We start from the raw sequence: 20,799 nt of genomic DNA, 5'->3' as shown, positions 1-20,799 counted from the left end.
TATATTCTGAGGTAAGGTCCTTGGTTGGTAATGTGGCGTTGCTGATTGCGTCAAAATTGCAATGGACGGAAGTCAACGCAGATAATATATTTCGCGGAATAACATCGATTGTTTTGAATGCGTCTGGTGATATCTGCGCTAAGGTCTTGTGTCTCTTGAGAAGTGTGTGATTTTCCTTATCTCATTCCATTCGTTCTCGCGATGTTGCCACAAATGTTGAGACTCTTCCTCGAAAACTGATAATAATTTCTAAAACCATTCTTTATTATCCTCTCAGTTAAGTCGCTTTATCGCCATCTAGCCGGAATTATCTTTACCTCTCTTTGAACAAGGGCAAGATCCCTCATCGTGGTTTCACGATTAAGCCATCAGACTGTAGTTAGCTTTAATCAGTCGATGTATTCTCTAGTGGCTAAGCGATAGGAATCTAACTGAGCATTCTAACCCATTGGGTCTTTTTGAAGAATGAGTGTACCTTATCATACGTGTGTAAAATAATAAACGTATGTGCGTAGGTACATTATGATTGATAAAAAAATAAATTCACCATTATTGATAACTAATCAAGTTTTTTTCGAGTATGTATCAGCCTATTTTTTCTCCGTCCCCAAGGCCGTAGCTGAAAATATTTTTCGGGGGAGAGGTTCTCTTGGTTAGCGAGTATATTTCGGGGGGGTTTGGTTGAATAGGGAGCATATAAGACTATCTCCCAAGCATTTTAGGGTGTTTGAACCTCCAGAACTCTCCCGCATCGCTCGTTACGGCCTTATCCGCACCGTATCGCCGTATTGGATTCATTCGTAGAGACTAGGAAACGTGAAAGAGGATTAGTCATTATTATTTTTATTTTCTGTTCAAGCCAACGATGAACAGTTTCCGCTTATAAAAATACAATATTTACAGACCTTCCATGGAAGATGAAGTTATCTCCATCAAGCTCCTACCCTCGAACCAGTGGCGGAGAGGGGATAGGGTGGGCTATAGCTCCCCCTCTTGGATAGGTATCCAACTTACACTAGATAAAATGGTAATTTTGTTCGGACCCCTCTTCTGCTGGTAAGTTACTCTTGAGGACCCTCTTATCCCTAGTCCCTATCCTGGATCCGCCACTGCTCCGGAATCAAAATCAATCGCGCCGCTTAGTTGACAAAAATATGCCCTTTTTGTCGCAGTTTATAGTGTTTACACCATTGTAAATTGCTGTAAATGCATACCCACAAATCTCAATCTCTAAGAGCGAGGCGTGGTGAATGAGGTTGATGAATAAGACATCAAAATTTGGTAACTAGGGTAGCTCGAATCGTCAACCGCTGAATGGTATTGTATACGGTCAGGCTTTGCCATGCCATAGCAATATTCCGGAAGTCAGAAACATTCTTCGTTTACTCCTGATTGCAGGGCGAAGGTGATTTTGCAGTATTTCTAAATAAGTCTGAATGGTTACTGCCGCTCCTTTAGTAACGTAATGCTGTACAATTACTAATTTTTCATCCCATAACGCTGACGACGATCCGAATTTCACGAGGAAATAAACTCATAGTTAGGGTTGCTACCAAGAATTATTTTTCGCTATGATATAATCTATCGAATTTTTAACGTTTCAATGCAATTCCTCGTGATTGAAAAAAAACTTGAAATAGATATTTTTTCAAGCATGACTTTCTGAATAGAACATATTGTAGACTTTGCCTTAATATTGATAAACGATGCCCCACAATTAAAAAATGATGTAATGGAACGTGGGCACTTTATCACGTCGATGCCCTGGCTTGTAGATTTTGATCGAGTAATTCGTGGAGTCAAAATACATCTATCGAATTTGAATGGTTTCAAATACGCTGTACTCCTCGAAAAAAGACCAACTTGATATTAAGTATAGTATACGGGAGAGAAATCATCAATCCACTGCTTCGATTTTAGTGGTGGTTGGTTTGTCGTTTGCGAATCGCAAAAGCTTTCAACACGCCGTTCATAAGAATTCATAATTGATTTCATCGGCATGGCAGGCCGTGTGACCTTGCATTGGGCAAGCATTCATTACGTTGCTCCGTCGCCTTCAAACGCTGGAATTCCTATCTTCACCTCTCGTGAGCTTCGTCCTTGAGATTATCGCCTATCGCCCTCTTGCTTTCTATTTTAATCCCGGCATCCATTCGCACGTGCGCGTAATCTCTTGAATTGAGTAAAGTACTTCCTCTATAATCCGGCACGTCACTTCTCCGGTCCTACCAGTAATCCGGAGTTTTATACAGGCAGCTACCAAGCGGGTAGCTCGGTAATTTCGAGTAATATCTTACGAACGCCAATATACAGTGGCGCCGACTCCATGGGGCTTGAGGGGGCCCGAGCCCCCTCAAAAATTCGTTATGGGTGTGAGGAAAAAATGTGTCAGGCTTGCTGATTTTCCTCGGAGTGTCTAGATATCGAGATTCGAGTTATCAGGGCTCTAATGTTGATCTTATGACTCTTCTAAAATGCCTAAAAAAGTTAAAACTCACTACTTATAATATTTCCCGGGGCAAGATCCCCGGTTTGGGCCCCCCCAATATTGTTTGTAAGTCAGCACCCCTGCCAATATACTGCGGTAGATCAGAACACACAAATAAAATAATATAGGTAATCCGTGCGATAATTTCATACTTTCACTTATATTTATTGTTGATTTTTTTGCATCCTTACATAATGTTTCTTTGATTTAGTTATGATTTTAATGGGTTTTTAAACTTTTTTTTTTTAAGTTTAGAATAAAAAAATGTGCGAAGTCGATGTATCTCGAGCGAGTAATCGACATGGAAAAATCGAAAAATTTAAGTCAAATAAATGGGTAAATAGTGAAATTTGAGATAGAGATTGTATTTTTCGTTCAAAGCCGGTGATTCAACTTTTAAAATGATACATTGTTTATCTCTGGGTGCAGTAATAATGGAGAATATACGGAATGACAGAAAGAGGCCTTTCTGTAATAATTTATATGATAGACTGTAGAACAGATAGATTCAGAATGTCCTTTTTTCCACGATATATAAGAGACTAAAACAAAAGCGTTAAAACTAGCAAAGAGATTAGATGACTTGTAGCGCAGCCTATCAACTTATGTACTCCTTAATGCATGTTTCTGAATTTTATTATTATTATTTCTAACAGCATGTTTTGTATGTTCGAGCTTTATTGGCGGATTACCTTAATGAGTTGTCGGGAAGGTTTGCCTTAGCACGAATGTGGTAGTATAATTTCATAGTATACGTCACTTTTTTTTGACCGTGTAGTGTGCATGTGGGAATCCTGTCGCACGTTGGTGACTGATCACCCCCTGCCAAACACCCTTGAGGTGATTCGCAGTGTAATTGCAGATGTAGTCTACTTCGCAGGTGAGCCTAGTCTAACTCAGAAAATAGGGGAAGTAGCGATTACTGAGAGGGGAGATATGCATGAACAGTTTTCTCGCGATGGAAAGGGAGGGGTAAAGTGATCAATGTAATTTTACTTTACGTTAACACTTCAATTGCGAGCATTCACTGAAGTAGTGAACAATACAATATATTCTCTACATTTATTTATGCAATAAAACACAGCTCCTGCCGTTTAATTGCTCCATCATTAATAATTTCCAGTAATTCGGCTTTCTCGGTAATCCGGAAGTGATCTGGTCTGATACCGAGGGATTATCCTGACATCAATGTACTTTTTGTTCAAAAATAAAAGTTTGGAAAAAACCTTTTTCTCTCTCTCAGAAAAATCATTTTTCCGCCTATAATGTCCTCCGTACGTTCGCACGCGATCATGATCTCACTAAGTCGATTGTTTTTTCTCTCAATGAAATTTGTCGACTCTCTTGTCTTCGTACATTCATTAGAGGATCCTTCGGCCAGCCGATAGATGCGCTGTTACCCACTATGCATTTAAATGAGTTTACAGGTTCTGCCACTCGTGACGCTAACGGTTTAGCGATCGGAACTTCTTGAGGAAATAAACTTATAATTAGGGCTGTTACCAGGCATCATTATTTGCGATTATATTATCAATCGAATTCATAACTTTTCAATGCTATTCCTCGTGATTGAGGAAAACTGATTTCATATTTTGAAAATTAATGAATAATCCTGCACTGAGCGAACTTCTGCGGACGAGGCTGGGATCTTCTCTCAGTAGCATACTTGCTAACAGTATTAAACTTAAAAATCCTCTGAACGGACTTCTGTGTTTTTCATGTTGGAATAACGCCTGAGACTACCCTAGGACAGTTCTCATGACGGCAAGCGCTATGTTAATTATGTTGCTATAAACTTCATAATATTTTCCAATATTGAGTTTAATTTAAAGCGCAAATCTCTACTAAAACATTTTAAGAGAAAAAAGAAAACTAAATAATTCTGTGCATCGATCTATGTGTTTCTCATCCCATCAATTCTCATCGATCTATGTGTTATGTGTTTAGGGGTACCTTTTAAGAAATCGCATGGTCGCCGGGCCTTTTTAATCCAAAATTGGAGAACATTGCTTAAATCGATAGATTCGGCTTTCACTTAGTGAAAATTCATGCAGAATGAAAAATCGGTGGCGGCGGGGCAAATTCCTCGCCTGCCAAACAAGAAGTCGCGGGTTCGAGTCCCGCCTGGGTAGGTTTCCCCTATCCAGGAAAAGGTTATTCGTGTACGTTAAATTGTTAAATTTGTTGAATACCCCGATATAAAATGGCCGATATGAGCTGTATTCGGTGGTTTGGAAAAAAAACTACCTTTATAAATTTTCACTGGTTATTTTGGTACGACGCGTTTCGTCGCCAAACCGTTATTCTCGAGTCACGATTATACTTTTTATGCTGTAGTATATTTTATATGAAAATTTCAGATCCATCAGGTGCTAAACGTTGGTTTTATAAGCGGGAGGCTGGTGAAGAGAAACTGTGACCGAAGAAAGAATATAGTTTTTAAGTAGAGATAAACGCGCTATTTAAATACACTTTAATATATTTTAGGCATATTAGTAATTAAAAGCTGCCCACAGCAAAATAATTTCCATATAACCACTGTAGGGTCGTTTAAATAGGGTTGTTATAGTGCCCCTTATTATGACCCAGTATTGTTCTTTCCTACATGGTCTTATTTCATGCAAGGCATTTGGATTATCATCATCACCATTCAACAATCCTAATATTGGTTTGACGCAGCTCTCCACTCAATTCTCCTATCAGCTCATCTTTTCGCACCTACGTATTTATTCTCTTTCACATCTTTCTTTACCTGTTCCATATATTTCATTCGAGGTCTTCCTTTTCCGTTCTTGTTATCTACTCGTCCATCGTTGGTAATTCGTCTTCATAGGTAACAAAACTCTTTAACCTTTTAAATATTCTGTTTTCCTACTTTAACATTTGTCCAAGCCTCCTCTCTTTCGCTGTATACTTCGTCATCATCACCATCATCACTGGTCAACTATCCCGAGATTGGTTTGACGCAGCTCTCCACTCAATTTTCCTATCAGCTAATCTTTTCAGACCCTCGTATTTCTTCTCTTTCGCATCTTTCTTTACCTGTTCCATATATTTTGTTCGAGGTCTTCCTTTTCCGTTCTTGCCATCCACATGTCGACGATTGTCTTCATCAGGCCACCGTGTCTCAAGATGTGGCCTACAAGGTTGTTCCGTCTTCTTATTGAGGTTTTCACGAGGTTTCTCTTCTCTCCTACTCTTCTTAGGACTTCCTCATTACTAACTCGGTCGATCCATTTGATCCTCATCATTCTTCTGTAGCACCACATTTCAAAGGCCTCTATCCTTGCTTTCTCCGATGCGGTCATTGTCCATGCCTCACATCCATAGTCCTAGCATAGCCCCAGCATACTCCAAATGTAGGCTCTTACTTGGATTACAATAAGTAAAATGTACATTAGGATGCGCAGAATGAGCGCGACACATGGCATTTCTTACATAGAAATAAAATTATTTCAGCATTGTGGTCACTGATAATTCTATATCTGATATTATCATTAGTAAATATAATCGTTTTTTCTAAATTTAGAAGTGAAAAAAAAATATTTTTGGCCGTCTTTTTTCGATTTCAGCCTACTGTGCGCTCCAGATCAACCTCTTCACCAACCATTTCTTTAAACTCTTGCAAAGCGTTCCTCCCATAAGCGTTCGTTTTCATGAATGCTTCCTTAGCTAACGCATTTCTCTTTATGATGCCCCTACTTCTGTATCCGTTTTCTTGATGGCTAAATATTTCTGAAATAATACGTGGGTCATTTCACGTCAATTTACCCCTCAATTTGTCCCTAAGGGACACGCCGCCAATATTTTGGTGAAAATTTCTGCATGTGTCTATATTCATATCAAAATAACTACCCTGAGACCTTTTTGCAAAAATAATGTAAAATAATATTTTTTTGCGCGCATTAAATTGTTGATTTGAATTTTTGCCAAAACCGCGTGTATTAAATCATATCATGCCTTTTTATCTCCCCACCAACTAGTCATAGAGACTTGATTTCTGGTTATTTTGTAGCTAGTACTTTATGTAAATAAATATCTAAAAATAAAACGAAATGTCCTTTTATTTTGTTGTTATGTTGAAATGTTTTTAAAAATTGGTAAATAACTTTTAATATAACCTTCACATCAGAATCGGCCCAAAGTTTTAATTTACCATCTCGACATATCTTTCTTAATATTTCAGAAACATTTACTTTTTTCTCCCGGGTGGAGTTCCGACTCCCCATTAGAAATATTTACGGCTTATGATAAAAATCTCTGGTTGTGGATAGTGCTCCCGACCATCGTAATTGGAGCTTGAATTTTCAATTATCAAGTAATGACGCCGCCAATATTTGTATGCGAAAAGTATTTGTTTTGTATCGAGTAGTCATAAACCTACCTCCTTAACCCATTTCAGCTCATCGTAGCCATATGGCTACATACTACCATTCTGAGCATATAATGCTCTCCTTTCTGCTGTCGAATTGTCACAAATATGTTGCTGAAGCTTGCAAAAACATTAATCTTTTATTATTTTCTTTCTGAAGCCGGTAGAAATAAGGTCTCTTACGGAAAGAGTCTTAATTTACGACTACTGTCAGTAAATTAAGGGCAAGTATCGGGGCACTTGCCCCCCCAGACGCTTAAAAAATAGAAAAGATTTTTAATAAAGTTGTCATTACGTTCGTTTTATTTAGTGTTTAACGGAGCATCAATCATTTAATTTAATATTAATAACTTTCATATAAAAATAAAGAGAATATTTTCTACAGTAATTGTATTTTGTTTTAAATCTATTAATAATATCCCTGTGCCCCCTCCCCCAGAAAAAATCCTGGATCCGCCCCTGTAAGTATCATAGTAAACAGGAAATGGCATTGCATAGATTATGTTAACTATCATTCATTAGAAAATATGCTTGATTCATCCTCTATATCAAGGTCACTCGTAGAAATTGAACTATATTAGATTCTGACCTCGTTACCACCTAGTGTAGATATATGGCTATGGGTCATTCTGAAGAAACAAGTTGATGTATCACCTGAATGTTTCACTGGATTACTTAAGAATACCATTGGAGCAACGTGCCTAAATATATTCTCAATGGAAAGTAGAAAGTTTTCTAGGCGGAAATGGCTTAAGACAGTATTGGCTTGAGGTGAGGACGGTGTTAACAAGGGAGATAAGCATTCGGTCACAAGTACACTCGTGGGGGTCAAGACATTGAGCCCAGACCTCTCACCCTCGCCCACGGAATAGGGCAGTGAATCCACCTACATATATGGGGTCGGAAGGCACTCCCCCCCCAATGTTGGTACCCTTACCCACCCTCGAAGCCTAATCATCCGCCTCGGGAGTCCCCTGTAACGCATTCAGGATTTCCATGGAATTCCGGGGCGATCGGGAGGCGAAGATCCGGAGGAGCAGAAATCTTGGGCGCCATTAGTCAGACAAGGGTATCCGGTAACTGCCGGGGGGCTGACTTGGCCGAATCGACGCGGCCAATCAGTTCGATACCCACGCCCCGAAATGGAGTCAAGAGGTCAGGACACGAAGGGGGTCGCTCTCCGTTTTGATACGGCTTTCTTTAACCTCTTGCGCTGAAATAACGGATCTGGCTCGTCAGGAAATAAATTCACTATATCTTTCTTAACCACGCATTAAATGATGCGCCGCTGTCCCGATGAACCAGTTCACCCTAACCAGCCAGCTGACAATGGAATAATTTTGTGCGCAAGTGTTTATGTTGCGGCGGTAGTGTTCTGTTTGTGTGAGCAGAAACTTATAACTATAATAATTGAGGTGCATTAACAATACTTTGAAATGATTACATTGAAGAATAATTTTGAATACATATAATAATGCATGTTTCTTAACTTTATTTTTATTTCTAACAGCATGTGGTAGTATAATTTGTTAGTATACGTGACGTTTTTTGGACCGTGTGGTGTGCATGTGGGAGTCCAATGCATGCTCCACGCTGGTGATTGATCACCCCGTGCCAAACACCCTAGAGGTGGCTCGCAGGGTATTATGTAGATGTAGATGTAATAATAAGTTTAGGCTACATAGAAATATATGTTAAGATTACATAGAAGATACTTTGCTATTTTTATTATGGTTTTTAATGTTTTCTCTTTTTTATGGTTATTTTTATTATTATTAATTTTTCTCTTTTTTATTATTCATTTCTTTGAATAATTGTTTTTATTATTTTTTTATTATTATTTCCATTATAAGTTATCTTGAATAGTAAACTTTTACTTATACCACTACTTTTTGACATAGTGTGACCCGGGTTTCGATGAGTAATCGTTATCATCAGGCGTAAATTATTATGTATTACTTATTTTATTATTGTAACCTATTAGTAATATTAAACATTGCAATATTTCCACTGAGTTTTATCATGACACAATGCATTTCGTCGTTACAAACAACATTATCAAGTGTAACAAGTCTTTAGAGTTCCTCCTTTAATATATGTCTTGGGACTGGTCTTAAGACTTGTTACACTTGAAAATGTAGTTTGTAACGACGAAACGCGTTGTGTCATAATAAAACTCAGGGTAAATATTGCAATGACTAATTTTACTAATAGTAAGAACTTCCAACGCATCGTGCCAAACATCATACAAGATATTTTAACCTAGTTACCTAACGGAGGAAAAGAGGTATTTTGAAACGGACGCCAGGATAGGGGAAAAGGATGGGGGTAAAGATATTCATTTATCAGTGCGTTGTCCTGGTTTTCAATAATTTTTATAAATTTTCCAATTGCTCTCTAGTATCTAATTTACAAGGTCATTGTATGATCTTAAAATATTCTTTTTAAAATGACTCCTTTGGCAGTTACATATTAAGTGTTTAGCAAAATTACTTTTATCATATTTGTTATTTCGGTAAGCACTTAAGTGTTCTTTCTTCCCGACTTCGAAGCTTCTTCGTGTATGCCCCACGTAGACACCGTTTACTCCTTGCAATCAAGGAAATCAATCTGTGTGGAAGTCCCCCAAACGTAATACTCGAAGTGCGAGGTAGCCCAGAGAAAGGAACTGCCCTCCCTTCCCTTAAAATTGTGATATGCCATCGGATGTAATTGTAAAAGGCCAATAATTGTGAAAATTGTCTCTATAATGCCTTTTTCATCAAGGGGTGTTATGATTTACCACGCCCGCAGTACCAACTACGGGTAGGAATGATGAGTGTGAAGATCTGCGTTCTTGCTTTCACGTGAACTCACCTTTACGCGTCCGAAGGTCTCTACTTACTCGGATAAGGACGGAATAATGCGTTCTCAAATGCCATCTTGACGATGCTTGCGAGAGATGCTTGAGCAGAAAGTAATTCTTCCGAGCCGAGTGGAATTTTCGAAAGCAGAGTCCTTGAAAGAGTCGTAAAACGTGAGTTTGATGACGCCCCTGGATGGAAATTTGGAGTTCTCCCCGTTTTTACTGCCATCCCAACCCACTCAACTCATTAAAAAGCGTGGTGAAAGTCTCTATTAAAAAGCCTTTTCGTACTACTCTAGAAATTATGAAATTTCTTACCCATGAAAGTGAAAACCTATCATCTGGTAATGGTATTTACATCTCTACTTACGTATAAAAATGTGCGCCTAATTAATGAACGGAACTGGTTGGAAAATATTTGAGTTCCTTTGTTTACTGGTAAAATTCATTACTTTATGGTCAGTTTTCTCTAGTAAGTGGTAAAATGTAAAACTGGTTATATAATTAAACTAGTTAATTGCTGAGTCAACCGGCAAGAAGTAATGAGCTGCTAATCAATTTAAAAATATTGCTAGTTAAAGGTGAAAACCGGCCAGTAACTTATATAATTATTTCATATGTGAATGATTACTGGTGAGATTTATGGGTCACAGATTGCTGATAACCGAGCATTACGTATATTACGTGTAAATGATAAAAATTGGCTGGTTGCAAAAGAGTACTTTTTCACTATGGAAAGTAATTGGTCTCAACATATAGCAGGATTTATTGGAGATTTATATCTACTTTTATTTATTTATTGAATTATTCAAAACAGCCAAAATGGCCTTTACATTGAATAGACAACATAAAATCTGTAGCTTTAACAAATATAAACCATTAAAAAAAACTATAAAAAGGATATGCAAAAGAAAAAAAAGGGATTCAGGAGAAGGGAAGGCTTTTCGAAGCTGCCTCTTGAATGATCTGATGGGCATGGAAAGATCCAGGGAAGGGTGAGTAGTCGAAATGGTATCGAAAGAGGTAGGAAGTCTGTAAAAAAGTGATCTTTGAGAGAGAGAAAGACGGAATTCAGGTTGGTGTAGTAGGTGGTTATTACGGAAGGAGCGGGTGGGAATGTGGAGTGAAAAGAAAGGCAGCATTTCTGAGGATCGGAACTTGCCATTTAAGGCATTGTCTCATTCTTTTCACCGCTCATCTGTATTAGCTCTTTATTGATCATGCATTAGTTTATTTAATCTTTATAATTATCCTTGGAACATAATTGCATATTTTTATCTTTTCCTTAATATCGCACTCCCCTTGTGTGTCATTCTACCATTGAGACAGACTTTAATGGTGTATTTCATATTAATTTTTGCGTACGAGGTTGGTAGATAGTTGCGGAAGCTGAACCCAGTAGGAATTAATTCATCATTAATGGCTCACATCCGATTCAATTGGCTTGATAAATCGTTTTTGGCACATATAGCACATAAATGAAGTTGTTATTTGTATGTATATCTCATACTAAGTATATTAGTTTTTCTATTTCAATCAGTAGTGTGATGGTGCTGGAGCGCGCAGGAATGCCGTTCCGGCACTGGTTAACAAAAGGCATAATACTCAAATAACACTTTTATAAATTTTGGTGCCTGAAAAATTTCTAATATATACATTCGCAACCAAAATAAAAAATCGTAATAAAACGTAAATAATAACTAGCTATAAAAACACAGACACACACGCCTAAAAAGTTAAGGAAAGTGCTTTCCGGCACTGCTAATTTTGCCACGATGTCACTGCTCCCGATTCGTGAGTGCAAGTACTGACGTATTTAATTTATTTTCTACCCAAGCGGAAGCATGTGCTTTAACATTATTTCTCTTGGCTCACGAATTGAAAAAGCCCTTTCCAACTTGTTACTAATTGTAAGCATATCGACTGCTTTGCTACTTCTAGTCCATGAAATAATATTCCACTTGAAGTAATAATTGCATGAAATTTCTCATCCTTGCCTCCGTTAAGGCAATAAAGAAACCGCGAATCAATTTTAATTCCCTCTTCTTTTCCTCCAGTTCACTTCTATATCTTCAGGATAGACCATTTTCCTTTCGAAGAACTACTTGGTTTTTTTTTCTTCTCTTCCACCGTGGTACTCCTCCAATTCCAATATTCTGTCTCCACAGATCTTTCTCTCTGTCGCATCTTCTTCATGCTGTTTTCCTTCGGCCCCTTCTGTTCTTCTTGGATTCAACTGGTAGTCTTTTTCTCCGATATGTATTTCGATATTTTTCATCAAAAATCAATAGTTTGTGGTATGACTAAGTGAAATCGCAACATGCACCAGATGATTTAAATTGACTTCCAGGAAAATGCACTGTGCAGCATATACGCTTCATATGAATCATAAGCTATGGGACTAATCTATACCCTACTTATGAGGGCACTCTGCCTATGAAGCTAGAGAAAGCAAAACATGTTATTAGAAATATTAGGGAAATTCAGAAACATACGTTAAGGAGTACATAAGTTAGTAAGATACGCTACCAGACAACTATTCTATTTTTAAGTCCTTAAATGCCGTTAGAGTCTCTTATCGATCGCGGAAATAATGAAATTCTGAATGTATCTGTTCTTCACACTATAGGTATGGTATGGTATTTGGAGGAGGCGACCGACAGCTGAGGTCATTTTCGCCATGAGGGAAGGGTGTGGAAGGAAGGGTGGAGAGAAACCCGGCGTCGGCGTTAGCCTGCTCTTAACAAAAGGCGCCAAGGGGACCACGGCTTAACGTCCCATCCGACGGACGGAGTGTTGCGCTTGAAATGTCCTCCACACAACACGCAAGCAGGGATCGGGCAGTCTCTGAAAATTCTCTGCCACTGCCGGGATTTATCCCCGAGCCCGCCGGGTGGGAAGTCAACACTCTAGCCACCACACCAACCCGATCCCCTCTTCACACTATAGAAACACTCAGAACAGATACATGAGATATTTCATTTTTATGATATGAACAAATGTAGTAGGGGAAAGTTGTATAAATCGCTCCAGTTATGGAAAAAAAAGATTTTACTGGAAAATAAGTGACGCAATAGAAGTTTTTAATGCTGATTCATATAGGGAGGTATTTATACTTATCCCACAATTTTTGGGGACAATTAATTCCAAATTGAATACATGTATAAAAATTAATTTTCAAACCTTCGCAAACAGTGCGATTTAGGCAACAAGTTTCCCAAATAGCACCACCGGAAGCCAAAATTAGGACATAATGCTTCAACGTCAATGAGAGACAGAGAGGCAAGTTTTCTAGGTTATTTTTAGATCCTTTAAAATACGTGGAACTTAGGGAATGAGGCGAAAAAAATAAGGCATATCTTTGACATAAATAAAAGATGCAGTTTTTCCGCTAGATTAAAAAAAATCTGTAATACTTGAAACAAAATTTAAAGTCTTTTGGAGATGTGTTTATGCTTTGGAATAGTCTTTTCAATGAAGCTTTTATTAATATTTCTCACATAAAATCAATTGGTGTTCGTGCAGCATACAACAGTGGTGTTGACACCTTTTTCTGCGCTGGAAATCGCACCAACCTTTCGCTTTCCCTTTTCGACAAAAACTTTTACTTATATCCTTTGAACAGTTTGAAAGTCTGTTTCATCCATATTTAATACGGAAACCGTTTAGCTAATATTGTCATTAACAATTGTCCCAAGGGCGTCAAAAATGGTATACAATCACTTTGGTGAATCCTATGACTCTACGAAACGATATATTCTCGGGCTGCCGTAGACTTAGTCTTGGGCTGCATGTAAGAAATCCATAGCAGTGGCGTAGCGAGGGTTTTGGGGGATAAAACCCCCCCCAGAGCTCAGAGAAATTTTAAAGTTTAATCCATTTTACTTAATTAGATTTATTTCTAATAGAATAGTGTAAGGATGAATGAAATATCCATTAGAAAGCCGTAAAAACTCACCATTTTGAACAATTTATCTTTAAAATTCCGCAATTCATTAATTTTGCACTTACAGCTTATCCTGATGGGTATTCCATAACCCACATACCCCGGTATTAGTTGCACCTAACCCCCCCCAGACTTGATTCCTAGCTGCGCCCCTGTTCCATAGCACCACTTTTTACTGACCATTCTCTTCCCTTTATTGGAAGGGTTGTTGGATTGAGTGTTGGCTTCAAGTATTTGAAAGGCTTGCAACCTAACATCTATTGGCGTTAAACCAAGCAATGAAGCTTGAAATTGCAAAATAACATGCACTAATTCGTGCTCTGCTTCCATCGATAAAGACGCCTCTCTTCCATCAACTGCAATATTAACACCACGAAGCAAACTCCTACCAACTTCTCCTCGGCACTAGCGCAGAAATATATTTTTTGGAATTTTGTATTTCCTACAATGTTCATTTAATCTAATTTTTCCTTCCCTGTATTTTATTCAAGGCACATTTCATGTCCTCAAGGGGTCAATTTACAAAAAAATCCTTTTCACCTTTTCTTTTATCTTCCCTTCCTTCATTTCTCTCGACTCTCGATAAAAGAAAAGCCATAGCGTAGAGAGAGACGTGGTGTGTTTAGGGAGCGACCGCCATTTTATATGAAATCATTTCCACTGCCTAAACACGTGATCATACCACACTGGTATGATCACAAAGACAAGCTTTTATAGAAAATGTAATACAATTTTAAGGGATGTTATATCCTTAAAGTTCTATGTTCATGGAGAATAGAAATATTTTTTGCTTGAGTAATTTTTAACTTGGGAGGAAATGAGTACTCTAATACTCACCCTCTGCCATGTACCATAGTAGATACGGAAGATCAGATCATATGAATAAGGTGGGAGAGATGGATTGTGGAGCAGACGGGTTCAGAGCGTCTTTTTTTCCACGATCAATAAGAGATTATAACGGCGGCGATAGAACTCATAAATAGATTGCATGACTAGTAGTGTAGCCTACTAACCTATGTAAAACTTAATGCATGTTTCTTACTTTTATTATTATTTCTAACACCATATGGTAGTATAATTTGTTAGTATGCGTGACGTTTTTTGGACCGTGTGGTGTGCATGTGGGAGTCCAATTGCATGCTACATGCTGGTGATTGATCACCTCCTGCCAAATACCCTAGATGTGGTTCGCAGGGTATTGTGTAGATGTAGATGTACCTTAGTGTTGGCACGTAGGTTATCACGTATTTGTGGCTCAAAGTACAAAATGGTCGCCAACTGCGTGCAGACATCGAGTATTGGTTCTTCCCCTCTCCTTTCAACGTCCATTGTTGCAGTAGCATATCCTTCACCCCGGGGGTATGCCTGCCACCATACCTGTCTACCGGCCCTCTTTCCCTATCGTAAACGCTTTCTCCTTGTGAGTGGTTTGGGAAAGGCTGCTTACCTTTTTCGACGACAGATGGCTGTCAAGAAAACTTTGACATATTATTGCTAATCATCCAATGTATTACTGTTGATATGATATTATTCCCACTGTATAACATCAGTTTTGATGTTCCGTTAGACCGTTATCCATGTATGTAACCTAAATGTCTCATTTATCAAGCCTCTTTGGAATAACTGCAAGAATTTACTAACTCTCGCTATGACTTTTGTCGTCAATTAGAAAGCGGACTTCAATTTTTCTTGTTTTAAAATTAAGAAAGACAGAACTCTAGTCAGTTCGAAAAAATCTTTCGCCTTTTACTAAAGATTTCCGTGGCGGGAGTTCATTTGTCTATTAAGACAATTTTTGACTGCGCCCAGCAGTGTCTGTTGGGCCAAATAATCGGTATTCACTTCTAGCTTGAATAATATTCTCGCTTACATTAAAGTCACTGTCATAGTGAAGGTTGTAGGACTTGATTTTAGTGATGATCGGAACTGTGATATTCCAATCACTTCGTTAACCTGTGACCGCTACTCATCAGTGACGGTTCTTAACTGTGATTGCGATCACCGAGGAGAATCATTCATTAAAGTGAGCAGTGATTTGTGGTGCTGCTATTCCTGGTACTTTGTCCAATTCCAATAACTGAGCTCTCCGCAAAATGAACGAATCTACTTATTTAAAATTGGAAATTTTAGCAAAATAATTTTTTTGAGGGTATATTTCTGATCATGATAGTCAAGTAAATTATATATGGTAAAGGAATTGATAAGAGGCAATCATTAAAATCCCGTCGGCATTTAAAACATATTTTATATTCAAACCGTTAGGTGAATATTTCGTATGATCTTTTTTGATGATGATTTCGTATTATTTTCGTATATATTTTATGATGAAAATCGGCAGTACGGTATCGGAAGATTAGATCATATGAATATAATAAGAGAGATAGATTGTAGAACAGACAGATTCCGAATGTCATTTTTACCACGATCAATAAGAGATTATAAAGGCCTGGTTACACGGTGCATTAACCCGTACGGGTTAATGTCTAAATGTATGAACGCGAGAATGAACGGAAAAATTCACCGTGTAACCACCCCAAAATGTACAAATGCATGAACGCGTGAACGGAAAATAGAACCTGTTCTAATTTCGTTCATGCATTCGCACAAGTTGATAACAGAGCCACCTGGTGGGAAACGACACATTTAGTTGTCATCTGCAGGGCTATTCCACGGCCGTCTTGGCTATTCAGTAACTCTTTACGCGTATTTGTTCATTTGTACTGTATCGTAAGTGCTTGAATCCTACCACAAACTCACCATTTGCATCAACACTAATATTCGTATAGATTATCCCTCTATGTATGCCGGACATACCAAGTTTATGCCTATGGTATCTTATTGGTTGTATTATGCCGGAACAAAACTATCAATGAGGTTGTCACAGAGTTTTCAACACGACATTTGTGAAATACAACGGCTATCATACGACTTATAGAACACATTTAAACATAATTTATACCATACGAATTAACGACAATTCTACATTTTTTACGCCCGAGGTAGGAATGCGCTGGCCCACCACAAAAATACGACTCACATTACGCAAGTTCATAAATCGACAAGACCTCTAAACTAACATCTTTTCCATCAACAGCAAATATCTTCTTAACTTTATAACCGTCCCAGACAAAAGTAGAACAAACTATTAAAAATATCTACTCTCATACATCATCTACACTCAGTGAAACAGATGACAGAAAAATGTCTAGTAAACACGGCTTAAAAACAAGATGCGACTACAAATTTTCAGCCTAAGTATTAACTTTGATAACGGTTTGAAATAAATAGAGTGCTATTGAGATATAGCATTAAGCGAGCGATAACGATAAATATTAAATATAAATAAATATTACTGTCACGAAATGAAACATATGTTCGGCAACTACAATGAAAACCACTGTTTACACGGCAGCGCAAATATATTACCAGTATGTGAAATTTCCTGGTCCTATAGGAAACAACGAAAAGGGAATTATTTTCTGGTAGGTATCGTCTGCTTCCTACCTAATGATACTGTTTTCACATTTAAATTTTGCGCACTGTAAAGGGAATAAATAAAAACTAAACGCTTCGCGTTACGAGAAAATGTGTGAAAACTTGTGCGAACGCATGTACCGTGTAACCGCTCATTCATGCTCCTCGTTCACGCAAACGTCCATGAATTCAGACATGCAAACAGACACGCATTCATACATTAACCCGTACGGGTTAATGCACCGTGTAACCAGGCCTTAACGGCAGCAATAGAACTCGTAAGTAGATTGCATGACTTGTAGTGTTGCTTACTAACATATGTAAAAATTAAGGCATGTTTCTTAATTCAATTATTATTTCTAACAGCATATAGTAGTATAGTTTGTTAGAGTACGGGACATTTTTTTTTTAGACGGTGTGGTGTGCATGTGGGAGTCCAAATGCATGCTGCATGTTGGTGATTGATCACCCCCTGCCAAACACCCTAGAGGTGGCTCGCAGGGTATTATGTAGATGTAGATGTAGATGGTAGTGCCGCTAAATGAAACACAATAGACACCAGGAATATAAATTGTAACTAAAGCTATGTGAATACGACTTATCTGTTTCCAATATTATTGTGAAAAGACGAAATAAATAGCAGAAGAGAGACATTAATTTCCTCAGCTCAGACTTGCTACTACACCGGTGGTAACAACTGAAGTGTGATGTGCTTAGGAATGCAGGAAGTTCAAAATACAGCCATTTATTTTCATATAAGTCTAATACATTAATTTCTAGGGTGGTAGTACGATTTGGGAAATGGTACGATTTAGGCAACTTTCCCTATGTTGGCGTTCGTAAGACATGACTAACTGCGTCGGAAAATAAAACTGCTTTTGAATTTACATAATAAGTTTAGTTTAGTTGTCAATCTACATTCTGTCAGTGATTCCCATCAGAGTTGTTATAATAGGTCAGTAACACTAACTTTTTTATTTAGTAAATAACCCACACACATCTTACTTGTCAGTATACAGTTGCACGATAAAATAAACATTAAAAATGCAAATACATCCGAACAAAATAAAGTTTCATTAATAGAAATACATTTAAGGAAAATGATTATAATTTTAAGAATTTCCATTCGGATGGGAATGAGCCCGGTCGGTAAAAGTGAGAACGGATAAATGTGGTCTGGAAGAGAATTTATGCGGGAAGAGAGGTGGAGGAGGAAAGAAAGTTTGGACAGGTATACAAGGACGTATCCAGGATCAAAACTAGGGGGGGGGGGGCAAGCCATAGTTGTTTAAGTTGTAGGTAAGATTTAAGCACCGAAAAGGTGAATGAAATCAAAATTTTAAGGAAACTGTAACAGCTCTTTATTAGTTTTTGAAATTATTTGCTTGAAAACATATTATTTTCCTTAAAGACATTTGCGATTTTTGCTTTCGGGGGGTGGGGGGGGGGGGAGGGGGGGGGGCAGCTGCCCCTCTCTAAGTACGCCCATACAGGGACAATCAGGGAATAGGCATACATAGTAAAGAGTGCGCGCGAGTGGGTCTACGTGGAACTTAAAAGTTTAAATTGGAGATTAGTTGAGTACAGTCATTAGCAGAGTTAAGAATGCTGTGTATTGGTTTCTAATCGGTTTTGATGGTGAGAATTGGGATTTTAACTATGGAAAGGGTAGACAAAACAGTGTGATAAGATGGTGTGAGTTTTGATCAAGTATTGAGTTACCAGATTTGACGAAATGCGACTGCTAGATCGGGATGCGTGCATCCTCTTACTGATTAAAAATTGGAGATAAGTTCAGGATAGTCTATGGCAGAGTTGTAAATACTGTGCATTAGTTTTAAATCGGCTTTGAGAATTAGATTTTGGATATTAGGTATGAAAAGTGTTTGGAGAAAAGCGTAATAAGATGGTGTGAGGTTTGGCTAAGCAATTCGTCACCAGAATTGACATAATTCGACCGGTCGACACGGAGGTATGCGTCCTGTTAATGCTTATTTTGGGGTCGGCAGCGACACATATTTATCGGTTGTCGTGACAACCTTTGCTACTCCCCCTTCTTCGCGGCGGCTCACTGGCTAACATGCAGATGAGCCCCCTTGCCCTGCTTACGCGTCGCATAACCCCTTGTAACCTCGCTAATGGGCGCCTGACCACGACGACGACCTTAGTCTTCTCCCCTTATTGCCGTACCACGTTCGTTCTCTTCATCCCCCTCCCCTTCAGGTGCGGTTGGTTAGGGTAATGGGGAGACGAGGGTGTGTGGGGTGAGACCCTTACACTCAATTTTGTCCCCAGGACAACCCCTCACGACTCTCATGGGGGATGGGTGACTGCAAACATCATCCCTTCCTCCTTCAAAACGACCCCTTCAGCAAAGTTTACGGGATTTTTACCCAAGTTTTGACGTCACTCCTCGGGGTTTTCTCCACCCATTCCCCATGGAGTTCTTCCACACCTCTCCTCCATCTATACCCTTCATTGTTTAGAGCAAGTTTTTACTGCGTATTAAGTACGTAATTTGGACCTAACCTAACCTAATTTCTATTTTAACTACTCAATTTGACTGCGTAATGAGACGCATCTTACATCTTGGGAGAAATAATGCTAGCCAATCGTAAAAAAATCTTCTTTTGTGCAAAGGATGTATGAAATCATAAACTTAAGTCTCACCCTTTCCTCAAAAGCCGAACCTGTTTTGGACTCTTTATTCTAGGGCATTCTAGATGAGAGCAAGAGTTTACTGCATATTGACTGCTCACTATGTACGTAGCCTAAGCAATTTCAAGTTTAACAACCCTTTTAACAAGTTGATTTATTTTTTAATTTATTGCTGTTTGGAAATGTTAAAGTTGGCTAATATGTATCTACTCCTGTTTCGTTGCACCATCAAGTTCACCATACCAAAAGAATAACAATTAATATAAAACATAACCATTATTTTTAAGTTATTTGACGATGAACGCTGTAATTTAACTCAAATAGAGTAATCTACTTGAAAATCACGCCACGGTTGACTCATAAAGCTTGATTATGCATCAGTTTGAATAAATCCATTGAAGTATAAATTTTGACATTGTGCATCATGTCATTGACTATTATTGACCGTAAATGGATGCCTTCATGACCGTAACACTTTTTTTTTTTGCAAAATATGAAAAAATATTTGTATTAAGGTGAGTAGAAGCAATAGAGAAAGCAAAGTTTTCGAGATTTTTACCCAGCTTATCCCGTCATACGTTGGAAGTTCCCAAACTCTTTTCATTTGTATAAGCACGTCCTATTTTATGAATCCTAGAATATTCTAAAAGTGAGCAACAGTTGGACAATTTTTTGAGGTTTTAACGGGAGGCGAAGGAAGTGTCATTTCGTTGAAATTTTCGAAATATCCCCTTCTAATCGTACTCCATCAATTGGCATTTAAAATAGTGTTGTATTATCGTGCGGTATTTCCTGTGAAGGAAGAAAAAAAATAATTAGTAGTTTTTAATAAAGTTTTCATTTGTTTTTCACAATAAAGAGTAATTTTTACGATTACACTGAGGTTGCTGCTGGAATAACCGTGGGAAAAAGTTCTGAATATAAATTTCCTCTTTGCTTATTTTTGTATTTTATCAGTATTACTTTAGTACTTAATATTGGCACTTACCTATTTTTACTTTACGTATTATCCATTC

General features: G+C 38.1%; 1 pseudogene; it reads left to right on the top strand.

Annotated features, from left to right (window-relative positions):
- The first annotated feature begins 15,356 nt into the window (after positions 1–15,356).
- Positions 15,357–15,469, top strand: LOC124169875 (annotated as a pseudogene).
- Positions 15,470–20,799: the final 5,330 nt, after the last annotated feature.

The sequence above is a fragment of the Ischnura elegans genome, chromosome 12, assembly GCF_921293095.1.
Source record: "Ischnura elegans chromosome 12, ioIscEleg1.1, whole genome shotgun sequence".
Taxonomy (NCBI): Eukaryota; Metazoa; Arthropoda; class Insecta; order Odonata; family Coenagrionidae; genus Ischnura; species Ischnura elegans.
The sequence above is the reverse complement of the archived record's forward strand: the minus strand, read 5'-3'. Positions and strand labels throughout refer to the sequence as shown.